The sequence below is a fragment of the Heterocephalus glaber genome, unplaced genomic scaffold, assembly GCF_053883595.1.
Source record: "Heterocephalus glaber isolate CG9 unplaced genomic scaffold, H.glaber_assembly_v1.0 deba00000943, whole genome shotgun sequence".
NCBI lineage: Eukaryota > Metazoa > Chordata > Mammalia > Rodentia > Bathyergidae > Heterocephalus > Heterocephalus glaber.
In genome coordinates this window covers 13,500,283-13,513,475 of record NW_028258175.1, presented here as the reverse complement: position 1 = coordinate 13,513,475, position 13,193 = coordinate 13,500,283, and the positions used below count along the sequence as shown (strand labels likewise).

The 13,193-nt window shown below is 40.6% G+C and overlaps 1 long non-coding RNA gene across 1 annotated transcript in view; it reads left to right on the top strand.

Moving 5' to 3' along the window:
• The window catches only part of LOC147828679 (uncharacterized), an 84,900-nt gene extending 73,649 nt beyond the window's left edge, over positions 1-11,251 (top strand). Inside the window, exon 4 of the long non-coding RNA XR_015450497.1 lies at positions 5,930-11,251. This is a non-coding gene — a long non-coding RNA (uncharacterized LOC147828679). The remainder of the gene's footprint in view (positions 1-5,929) is intronic.
• Positions 11,252-13,193: the final 1,942 nt, after the last annotated feature.

Below are 13,193 nucleotides of genomic sequence, written 5' to 3'. Positions count from 1 at the left end.
TTCTGAGTGAAATGTGGGCCGTGCCCATGAAATGTTGAACTTGAGAAACAGATTACCCACTCAGGAAGCCATCTTTCCAGCCTTAATTAAAGAAAATCAACAACTCCCACTTGCAATGGATGATGATGGAAATCAAATATAGGAGCTTAAATACTGACTTTCTAGGCAGGCTGAGCTGGACTCACAGAGGCTTGGAAACCTTTAGTTTGTCTGAAAGATTGTGCCTTGGGTGCTTGGGGAGTCAGTGACTCCAGAGGTGGCCAAGATATTTCATGGAATGGATGTTCTTACAAGATATCAAATCCTTTGACGACACTATTGTGATTCAGTAATCTATTCAATTTTTCATTTGTCTATATGCTCATTCAGTCTGTAAGCATTACGGACCGCCTACTCTGTGCCAGGGACTGTAACATGGACATAAAATGCTAAGCAAAAATAAACACTGCCAGGCTGGGGATTTAGCTCTGTGGTTCCAGCGCCTGCCTCAAAAGCACAAGGTCCTGAGTTTAATGCCGGTACCAAAATAAAATAAAATAAAATAAAATAGAAAAAATAAACACTGCCTCAGTTCTGTTATTCTTAAATTTTAGTAGAGGAGATGGTTATTAAGCAGATAATCACACATGTGTAATTACAAACTGTGATAAGAGCTCTGAAAAGAAAATACAAGGTACCGTGCAGACATGTAACAAGTCTGGAGAGTCTGAAGTGGTCTGTAAGAATCAAGACAGATGCCCCTGGGGCATAGACTCTTGGGTTGGAATCTTAGGGAGGTCAGGCATTGACTGGATGAGGACCCGGAGGAGGGGAGGTGCTGGACAATCTAGATAGGCTTTGTATGTGCCAGTATCTAGAGATGGAAGACAGCATGATAGCCAAAGAGAGTGCCCCTTGGCTTTGTGTTTGCATCCCTCTTCTATGACAGGCAACAGGAGTCTCTGTCGGCTTAAGCACCAGGTAGACTGATGGGAAACCTCACTTCGTTCTATTAGCCTCTTAAAAGAAGGACTGGCTTCTCCGTTGGAGCCCCCCACCACCATAGAAGCCTGGTCCCTGGTTCTGTGGTCATATTAGCACCTCCTTCCAGGAGGGCTGTCCCCACCTTTACTGAACCCACAGTCCTTAAACGTGAGTTTTCAGGGAAGAGCTCCCACACTCCTCTGTTTCACGAGGAGGCCAACCTTCAGGGCCTGGCCCTGCTGCTCTTGTGACCTTGAGCAAGCCACCACATCTCACTGTGCCTCAGTTTCCTTGTCTAAAAACTGGATATGATTATAAGGTTCACTTTAAAGGACTATAATCAGGAAACTGGAAAACATATGGAAAAATGCCTGCCCTGTAGCATGAAATGGCATAAATGCTTACTATTATTATTTCTTAAGGGACTTCTCTCATCCCCATTTCAGGCGAAGAGACAAAAAAGAAAAGTTATATCATTAACATCAAAGTGGGATGAATAGAAGTGTGTGTGTGTGTGTGTGTGTGTGTGTGTTCCATGTTGTTAGCCACAACTGACAGATAAACACTCCTGAGACAGATCCGTTTTGGGTTGCTGTGACAAAATCTGAGGCTAGGTACTTTACAAAGTAAAGAGGTTTACTTTGTTCATGATTCTGGTAGCTGGAGGATCTAAACAGAAGTGTGTCATGAGTGTGAGGGCCCCTGACTGTGTCATGACATGGTGGAGAAATGGAAAGGGAACCAGCTGTGTGTGTGCAAAAGAGCCAGCCACACAAGATGGAATTTCTTTAGAGTGGATGACCCAGGTCTTGTGAGAGCTACATTAATCCCCTCTAAGGTGGTGTCCCTGCATCCTGATTACCTTGGACCGGGGCCCACCTCTTAAAAGATCCAATACCCCAGCACTGGCACACTGAGGATGACGCTCCTAGCACACGAACCTTTGGGAGACACATCCAAACATACCCAGACCAAGCAGAAGTGTAAAAGATGTGTGCTGGGGCGATTGCCCTTGGCCACATCCAGTGCAGGGGTCTTTGAGGATCTTCAAAGTCGGACTGGCTGGAGACCAGCAGACTCAGAGTCTCTTAACAGTAATCTCCTAGTGGCGTCAGAGCAACTTCGTGGGGCTCTCCGCAGTGAGAATGTCTCCGAGAGATAACGGCTCCCTAGCTCTCCACCTCTTCCACGGCCCACCCACTTTCCGGGATCGGCTCACCACAGTGTGCTGCACTCTGCTCTGAGTGTAGGCTGCGTCTCCTCTTCACGCTCTCAGCCTTTCTTCGGCTCTGAAAAGCCCCTTTCTCTTTCTTCCTTGCATCCACAGCCATCGTGCAAAGTATCTGTCTTCCAAGACACGGTCTATGCACTGTGCCCAGGAGAGTGCTTCCTGGACTCAGCTTTACTCCCACCCTCATGAAGTCAGTGTGTTCCTCCTTTCTTCCAGACTGGATGGCGTATAGACTCTGTCCGGCCATCTGTAAGGCTGTCCTGCCTTATTAAATTTATCAGTCACTCCAAATTGACTCTAAGAAAATCCTCACCAATAAGGGTCCTGCACGTCTCTTGTATGCCCAGTGTCTAGAGCAACGCTTGGTGTTCGGTTGCTACTCAATAAATCTTTGTTGAACTATTGAACAAATAAAAAAAGTGAAAATCTATTTTCACATCCATTGAGTGTGAAATAAACTCTCTACAGATGACTGGTTGGAAATGAATGCTTATTCTCCTTTTACAAGTTTGTTAATGGAATGCTACTCAGCAATTAAAAGGAACAATTTTGATGCACGCATCAGGTTGGATGGTTCTCAAGAGAGTTACACTGAGTAGAAAAAGAATTCCCAAAGGTTGCATACAGTATGATTACATTTACAGAACATTCTTGAAATAGCAACATTATAGAGCTGTGGGATAGTTTAGTGATTATCCAGAGTTCGGGAGCAGGCGAGCAGGGCAGAGAGAAATCACAATGGATAGAAAAGAAAGAAATCACACACGCACACAAACAATGAGATTTCACTACACATCCACCAGAAGGGCTGAAATTAGACTGTCAACACCAAATGCTGGCAAGGGTGTGGAGCTAGTAGAACTCTAATACACTACTGCTGGGAGTGTTCATCAGTGCAAGCACTGTGGGAAAATGTTTTAGTGATTACAGTTTCTACCAAGGCTGAAACTACGCACAACCTCTGACCCAGCATATCCATTCCCCAGGTTATAATCCAACATAAAAATACACATAATCACAAGATATATATTGCATTACCTGCAGCAGTACCTTTTATCCGAGCTCCAATCTTGAAACTGCCAAAATGTACATCGCTGGAAGAATGGATAGATCATAGTGCATTCCTATTCCCATTCTCTCAGTCTGGGCTGTTATAACAAAGTACCATAGACTGGGTGGTTTCATAACAAACATTTACTTCTTTGCAGTTCTGAAGGCAGCAAAGTCCAAGGTCAAGGTGCTGGTGGATTTGATGTCTGGTGAGGGATCTCTTCCAGGTTTCCAGACAGCTGTCTTCTCATTATATCCTAATGGATTTTCCTAGGTGCATACATGAGGCAAGAGATGGGTTGCACGGGTTGGAGGGTGTCTAGTTTCTTCCTCTTTTTTTATTTTTCTTTCTAAAATTTTTTCTTTTTATTTTATTAAAAAAACCCAAATTTTTATAACTAAATAATAAGGGAATAACAATAGTTATTATACTGTGTGTCATGTAGTCACTCAGTATAAGATATAAACCAAAAAGAGTCTTACTAAAAAGAAACAGATAACACAAACTTTCTTTTCAATGAACTAAGATAAACTATTAGTATAAATGAAACAAATTATACTGAAGCATATATATTGAATATTTTTTAAACAACAGAATATATAATTTGGAACTTCTTTATACTTCCTATTTGTCTTTCTTCTATTTTGCTCTTGATATAATATATATATATATATATATATTTCCTCATATAAGAGAAACCATGGATATTTGAGCTTGTGTGTCTGACTTCTTTCACTTAACATTACTTTCTCAAGTTGCATCCGTTTATAGGACACAGATCCCATACTAGGATCCCACCCTGATGGCCTCATATAACCCTACTCACCTCCCAAATGAGTTTGGGGGGAAAACAAAGCCTCTGTCCATAGCCCCCATGCTGGAAGACTACACAGCCAGACGCTTCATGAGCCAGTATGAATGGGTTCAGAATCTTCATGTTGAGTGGAAGAAACAGACGCACAGGAAGACACGCTGTGTGACCCCAGAGCAGGACTAGTCTATGCTGCCCGAAGTCAGGGTGGTGGTTATATCGGGGAACAATTGGCAAGGAGCACAAAGGGGACATCTAGGGCTATGCTGTTGTTCTGGGTCTCCACTGGGGTTCCCGTTTCACAGGTGATATCAATTTTGTAAAAAGGCACGAGAGTGCACTCATGAGATGTGTGCACTTTAGTAATTACACACTTTAGTGAATATTTTAAAAGGAAAAAAGGCCATTTTGTTCCATAGTCAATATTTATTAGGGTTCCAGATACTATACTAGGGTCTGGGGAGACCCATAAAGATAACAAACCCATAAAGATGAGTATGCCCTGCTCTATGGAGGGACCACTTATTTCCTTTTTCTTTCTCTTGCAAAGAGCTCTCAGTAGCAGATAAGATCGGGAGAAACTTTTCTGATAATGGTGGCTGTGATTTTTAATTAGTTATCGAGCCCAAACGACTTGCATCAGAGACTTTGCCTTGTCTTTAGAGCAGAGCAGCAGAGATTTCTTTTCTTGTAATGTACTTACTGAACTCCAAACCTTGAGCTACAGCATCCCTTGCATGTTTCCTTTTAAGATTTCCTGAAACTTATTTTCAAACAAGAGAAGAAAAAATTGTCAAATATAATTACTGTAAAAGAAAAAAGAAAAACCCTCATTAGGAAACCTGCTTTCAGGAACTCGAAAATGAAAGTGTTCAAGTAGAGGAATCCTTGTTTGCCTCACATGGAATTATCTCGGCTAAGAGGAAACTTTCCATGTGTGTTTGTGGACCTCACTCTGGGAAATGGACCCCCCCCAGACGGATTACCTCTGGCCGGTTAAATAAAGGACAGTTCATGGCTTTCCCTGGGAGTCGGTGAAAGCAGAGTGTCTTGTCATTCCATCCATTACAATCCTGTAATTTGCAAAACACAGGAGGCATTAAAGTGGGGATAATATCACCTTCCCACGCCAAAGATGGAAAGGAGAATTAATGAGACCAATAAAGCTACTCTCGCAGGAAATAGAAACACAGATGGGAAATGGGGCAGAGCTGGCAAGCCTGCGGGCGTGGGGAACTGACTGCAGCCTGCCTTACAGCCAGGCCGGTTCCAGGGAACCATTAGCCAGCCCCACCACCCCCAGCAGAGGCCACCTGGGCAAGGCCAGAGTCCTGGCGGGAGTGGGAAGTCCATGAAAAGGTCAGCAGGCATTGACACAAAGAAGGGAAAGTCAGAAGGAGAGGACAGTGGGAGAGGAGAGAGAGAATAAAGAAGGAAGGCTAGAGGGAGGTGTAAATGGAAGAGAGAAGGGGAAAGGAAAGGACAGAAAAAAGTGGTGCAGGGAAGGAGAAAGGAGAATAGGAGACGGGAACGAGGGAAAGAAAGAAGGAGGAAAAGAAAAAAGAAGGAAAAGAGGAAGGAAGGGAAGAAAGGGAGGGAGAGGGAGCCTTGGGCATGTGCTATGCAGGGTCAACACCCGCTCCCGCCCGAAGTTCTTCATTCCTTCCCTCCGCCCCGCCCCGCCAGCGCCTCTGAGATTAGCTTCTCTGTGACACTTCCATCTTCTCATCTCACTAATTTTGTTTTTGATATTTTAATTTATTGCATTTTCATGGGGACCTCTTTCCCTTTAAGGCATGGTAATTAATGGGCCGGTCTAACTTCCTCTGAGACAACATTCTTAATTGCCAGGATTCTCACTTCTGTCTTTTAGGCATCCCTGCTGGCTTAGGTTCATTTGCATTGGCATTCTCAAGCTCTTCCATTATAATGCTGTAGGACGTCAGGGGAGAAGGTCTTCCCTCCGGCCGGCCGCGCCACACCGCCCTGTGATGTGGTGAGCTTCGTGGGCTCTCTCTGCCTTCTAACACCTCATTTATAATTGGAAACATCAGCTCACTCTGATGGATAGTGGATTTTTTACGAACTTCTGCAGAAAGGGCGAGTTGCTTTTTGGGGGAAGGTAAGCACTGTGCATGAATAATTAGTTTCATAAGTGGACTTAAAGTTGCTTTTGGATTCTTTTTAAAAAATGAAACACAGTGTTTATAGATGAAGACCTGAGAGCTCATCACATTTTAGGGGCCCTGGGTGACAGGCAGTGAGGGTGAGACTCCTGCCCCCACCTATGAAAACAGTATACTGCAAAGCTATTGACCAATACACTGCTCTCCCAACCCAAACTCTAGTGACCATTGATTTGTGTTTTTTGGGCATTTCACTATAATTCTGACATTTTTAGAATGTGATGGAAATAGTGCCCCTGAAGTTTTGATTCTAGTGTTTGGTTATGCTTATTTTTCCCAGTTAGGCCTGCCTGTTTTCAAATTCCGTTAAACTTGCTTTTACATTATACAGTATATATTACTTTATACAATTTCATCTACTTCCCATCACATACCACAAACACCCTCCCCTTTCTTAAGAAACAAAGAAAATACTTCGGAGTAAACAAGACCCAAAAAACCCAACAACAACACAAGAAGACAACCATTGAGGTTTCTAAGCAAGGCGTGGAATCCTTGGGTTCCCTCTCCTCCTTAGCGCTCACAAGCAACAGGGGAAATGTTGGATCATAATCAGTGAACTCTGTGAACTCGAGTGGTTCATTTGTCCTCCCTTGGCCTCTCCTGCCTTACCTTTGAATTGGAGCTATTTGTACCTATCTCCTAGATTTGGTTGTGAGATTAACAAATGAATCAGTCTATGTTACATGCTCAGAACAATGGCAGGTATGTATTTGCTGCCATCCTGCTCCTGATCCTCTGCTTCCATCTCCGCTTTATCCCCATCATCATCCTGATCCTCCTCCTCCCCGCTTCCTTCTCCTCTTCCTCCTCTGTTCCTTCTATTGCCTCCTCCTCATCTCATTGCACAGCAAAGGAGGGGTGGAAAGAATCACCCCTTGGTGTCCCTGCTCTGTGAGCATCCCTCAGAGATACTGGCCCCTAGAGCAGGGATTCAGCTAGCACCAGTTCACACCCATCCCGGTGCTGAGGTCAGTGGGAGGAAGGTCCTGTGCAGCATCACAGATGTTACCTGACAGGCACGCATCCACTTACATAGTTAGGAAAACTGAGACCCGCTTTTCTCCTTCCCAGATTCTGGCCCAGCAGTATCACACAGAGCTGCCCACTCTCAGGCCTCCCTTCCTGGGTACCCTGCTGTGCTAATCCAAGAGAAGATGTGGTGTCTGTGGCGACCTTGGTACCCAAGAAGTCAGTCGCTCTTTGGTGATAACCTAAGGTAGTTAGTTTTCTGTCCACTGTGGCCCATGATGTTATGATTCTATGATGGAATCCGTTGGAAAACCAGGAGTTAACTTTCTATTACATCTTCTAATAGTCCATTTTTGTCAGATGGACAATTGTTATTCTGTTACTGCCATTGCAGTATTTTTCATTTTTATTGCAGTAAAATACACATGACATAAAATGTGCCACCGTAACCATTTGTAGGATATAATCCCATGATATTGTGCACTTCCCTAATGCCACCATCCGTCTGCAGAACCTTTTCCATCTCACAAAACCAAAACTCTGTATCCACTAAAAATAACTCCCCATTTCCAACTTCCCCCAGCCCTTTGCAACTACCAGTCTAATTTCAGGTTTAATTTTGACGATTCTAACAGTCTCATACATGTGAAATCACCCAGTATTTGTTTTTCGTGTCTGGCTTATTTCATTTAGCATAATGTCATTCAGAGTCACCCATGTCTTAGGGGATGTCAGAGCTTCCTTCCTTTTCAAAGTTGAATAATATTCCACTGTATGTATATGTTACATTTTGCTTATCTGTTCATTCTTCAGTGGACACTTGGGTTGCTTCCATGTTTTAGCTATTGTGAATAATGCTGTTGTGAACATGGCTGTAAAAATATTTCTCAAGAGCCTGCTCTCAGCTCATTCTGCTATATATTCAGAAGTGGAATTGCTGGATCGCATGGTGATTCTATTTTTAATAGTTTGAGGAACCATCATACTGTTCTCCCCAGTGGCTGTACTATTTTACAATCCTATCAACTGTCCACAGGAGTTCTAAATACTTCATATTCTTGCTAACACTTGTGATTTTCTGTTATTTTATAGCCATTCTGATTGGAGTGAGGTGGTATCTTATCATGGTTTTGATTTGCATTTGCCTAATAATTAATGATGTTGATGATTTTTTTCATTTTCTTACAGGACATTTGTATATCTTCTTTGGAGAAATATCTATTTAGATCCTTGGCCCATTTTTGAATTGTGTTGTCTGGAAATTTTTGTTGTGTTTTAGAAGTCCTCTATATATTCTGTTTATTCCTTATAAGATTGTGATTTGCAAATATTTTCTCCCATTCTGTGATTGTCTTTTTACTTTGTTGACATTGTCTTTTGATACAGTTTCTAAAGTTTTTCATAAATTCAAATTTATCTATTTTTTCTTCCATTGCTGGTGCTTGTTGCTGGTGTCTTATCCAAGAAAATATCACTAAACACAATATCGTGAAGATTTTGCCCTATGTTTTCTTTTAAGAATTTTAAGTTTTAGCTTTTACATTTTGGTCATTGATCCATTTTGAGTTAGTTTTTGTATATGGTGTGGAGTAAGAGTCCAGTTCCATCCTTTTCCACATGAATTTCCAGTTTCCCTAGCACCATTTGAGGAAAACACTTCTTTTTCTTATTGAATGATCTTGGCAGCCTTGTCCAAATCATCTGACTCTATTTGTAAGGGTTGCTTCTGAGCTCTCTACTCTACTCTGTGGTCTACATGTGGTATGCCAGTACCACACTATTGTGATCACTGTAGCTTTGTAGTAAGCTTTGAATTCTGGAAGTATAAGTTCTTCGGCTTTGGTTTTTTTCAAGTTAGCTTTGGCTATCCATGGTCCCTCAAGATTCCACATGAATTTTCAAATGTTTTTCTACTTTTTGCAAAAGTTTTTTGCAAAAAACGTGCCTGAGATTTTGGTAAGGATTTGCCTTTGTGTTTTTCTCTTTTAGGGTACTAGGGGCTGTACCCAGAACTTTTGCACCGTGCTGCAGTCTCAGACCTATTCATTGATTTACCTATCTATCTATCTATTTATTTATTTATTTATTGAGACAGGGTCTCACGAACTTGCTCAGTTACTCAGGCTAAGCTCAAACCTGTGATCCCCTGCCTCAGATGCAGAGTGCTGGGATTACAGGCATGTGCCACTACCCCAGCTACACTATTGCAATTTTTTAAAAGAAATTGTTTTGAAATATGTTTTGCATCACTAGAAGCAGCAAAAGTAGTGAAGAGACTTACTACATGGTCTTCTTTCTGTGAAACTTTTTACATAACCTCAGTACATTATCTAAACTGGGAAGCTGACATGGGTCCAACACATAGTCTAGGACTACTATTGTGGCTCTTTCTCCCTCCTCCTCTAATTTTCTCATGTTATTCTGTGCCTGCAACTTCTCTGTCCAAGACAGCTTCAAGATGAAATTCAGTGCCTAGAGTTCTAGTCATCATGATTCCTTTACAAATAGCAAGAAGAAAGGAAGATGGAAATCCAAAAAAATCAAAGAGCTCACCCCAGTCAGCTTATTTTAAGGGATGTTCTTAGAAAACCACACAGTGCTTCTGTTTTGGCCAGAACGCATCAGCATGTGGATCTCTCACTGTGACGAGGCTGGGAAAGTAGACAGACTTTTTGCTGAGTATATTGCCACTCTGGATAGAATCAAGAAAGAGGGGAGAGTGGAGATTGGGCAGACAGTGTGCAATTCCCAGGGATCTGCTCATTGGAATGAAATACAGGCAACTATATATGCTAGTTGCAGTTGGGAATCTTGACACTTACACTTTATACTTTGGCTGTAAAATATGTCATTCATCCCACATGAGTATTTGGAATGCTATAAATTGTTAGATTTAAAAGTTGCAATGGCCCAAACATGGTGTTTTACCATAAGCTTTGGTTGAATGAAGTACACCTTGGCTTTGCAGAGCTCTTACAAACTGTGTAGACTGTTCAGTGTGGGTCAGGACAAGGAGGCTTCCTGGAGGATGTGTGGACACCTGACTCTTCCAAAGGATATGATGGAGTTGAGGCCTAAAGCATTTCTGACAGGTTAGGAGCAAGGGAAGTGTTCAGACAGAAGGAAGAGCAAATACAAGGCCTGCAGCTTAGAGGGAGGACATGCTTCCAGGAGGATCAGGAGCTCATTAAGTCTGCCGAGGAAAGTGGGCAGGGAGTTTCTGTATCATGTAGAGTCTTGTTATATCTTTGGGAAAGTGATTTATTGAGGTGATTCATACAGTGGTAGTTTCAGGTGCTTTGACAGGCCAGAAGCAGGAGACATTTTTGTAAAGTGGTATTTAATTCCCCTCACATTATCCCAGTGAGTCAGTACTAGTAGGCTTTTTTTTCTTTTTCCGGTACTGGGGATTGAACTCAGGACCTTGTGCTTGCCAGGCAGGCGTGGGACCACTGAGCTACATCCCTGGCCCTCTATTGGTAGCTTTGAATTGGGTGGTTCTAATATCTGCTGGAGAGGAAGTAACTCATGTGTGGGAATGAATGTGTGCATGTGAGTGCAAGTGTACCTCTGTGTGTGTGTGTGTGTGTGTGTGTGTGTGTGTGTGTGTGTGTGTTGGAAGAGGGTGAAAAATGAATGACATCTGACCACCCTACCACATGTCTTGAGACTTTCAATACAGGAACATAATATATCTATTTATTTTACATACTTTAATTTTAGGGATTCTTTTGTAGTTCCTAGTTTAAAGATCTGATGTATGTTTTGTAAAATTGATTCATCGGCATTGTATGTCTTTAACGCTAAGTGGAATTCTAATTTCATTTTCCAATTGTTTGCTGCTAGTATGTAAAAATATAACTGACTTTGTGATCTTAATTGTGTATCTTGGAAGCTTGCTAACATTTCTTAGTATTTAATAGTTGCTTTGTAGCTTGCTTAATATTTTCCTCATGAATAATCATGTCATCACAAATAGAGTCAGTTTCACTCTAGCATCCAGTTTTATGCCTTTTGTTTCCCTTCCTTGACTTACTGAAATGGCTAGAATAGTTTTTTTAAGTTTTAAAAAACTTATTTTGAAATATTTTTGAATTCACTATAAATAACAAAAATGGTACAAAGACTTCTTGTGTATTTTTCAAATGTTAAATAAAAGTGCTAGGAAAAGTATCTTTGCCTTTTTCTTGATCTTTATCAGAAAAGCATTCAGTCTTTCACCATTGAGTGTGATATTTAGCTATAAGTTTTACATAGACATTTAATCAAAACTGATTAAATTCCTTAACATTCCTAAGTGGCTGAGAGTTTTCAACATAAATATGTGTTAACATTTATAAAATGCATTTTTCTGCATCTATTCAAGTGGTCATATGGTTTATGTTCTTATTCTGTTAATACAGTGAATTACATTGATTGATTTTAATGTTAACAGCCTCACATTTCTCAGATAAACTCAGATACTTGGTCATATTTTATCAGTTTTGTATATTTTTACTCAATGTGATAAGATTTAATTAAATATTTTTATTTGATTAAGTACTTATAGAGCATATTGTTCTGTAAATTATTTTATTATATCTTTATCAAGTATTGATATAAGAGTTTTTTGCTATCTTCATAAAACTAGTTGAAAGTATTCTACCCTCGGTTTCTTATAAAGTGGGTAAAAGATTGTTATTATTCTTTTCCACAAATACTTAATAGAGTAATGGGGGTGTTTCTCAGTGGTGTAACACCTGCCTATTGTGCATGAGGCCCTGGTTTGATCCCATGCACTGCAAACGAACAAACAAACAAACAAACATAAATACTTAACAGAAGTCACTAGTGAAACATATGGGTTAGAGTATTTGGGACAGTGTTTTTGAAAACCAATTTTTGAAAATTTTTATTAGATATAAGACTAATCAGATTTTCTGCTTCTTCTTGTGTCAATTTTGATGAGTTTTATTTTCTCCATTTCCTCAAAGTCATTGAATTATTTGCCATGCAGTTACTTATTTTTAATTTTTTAATATTTGAAAGACCTCCACTTACATCCTCTTCTTTATTCCTGATATTGGTATTTTATGTCTTTTCTTTTTGTTTCATCTACCTAGCTAAGAGTTAATCAATTTTGTAGATCATTTCAAGGAACCAACTTCTGGAAGCTCAGCTCCTCATTACTTTTCTTCCTTTATCCTTTAATTCATTATATTACTCAGACCCCTGTTCTACCTAGAAGCACATCCTATCACTTTATATTTCTCTAATCTATTTTATTTGTTCTTCAGAACAGTTATTACCACTTAGCATCATATTGCATGTTTAGTGCTATTTATTTATTCATTGTTTGCTTCTTCTTTTATATTGAGATCTGGGTTGAAGTAGCAACCTTTGCTTCTTTTGTGTCTCTGATATCAAGTACACATTACACACTTAAAAATATTTGCTGAAATATTAAATTTATTCAGCTTATATTTATTACCATTGATATGGCCACCGAACATAAAGATCTGAATAAAATGTCTTTTTTTGGAGAGCTTACCCATTCTTTAGTAAAGATTACACTTAATTTGTTCTTACAGTAAGTCAAGAATTGGATATACATTATCTCATTGAATCTCGTAACAATTTTGCAGGCTCAAAGGTACTGTAACCACAATTTACAGAGGAGGGAACTAAGTTCCTGTGGAGTGAAGTGATTGTCCAAAATCACACAGCTAGTAAGTGATGGAGAGTAAGATCTGACTGCAGACATTATAAGGCCATAGTGTGGGTGCTTAGCCACTAGGTAACACTACTTTGAAGTACTATCTTCTCATCTTCTTGTGGGAGGAGAAGTCCTGCTTCTAGTCCTGTTGATATCATGGTGCCTTGGAAGACCAGTGACAACTATAGCTGCACAAGAGCCAATATGGATCAAACCACATCACCCACTTACCATCTACCACCTCCCCCTAGCTTTAACTGTCACTTTAAATTTCACCCCTAGGA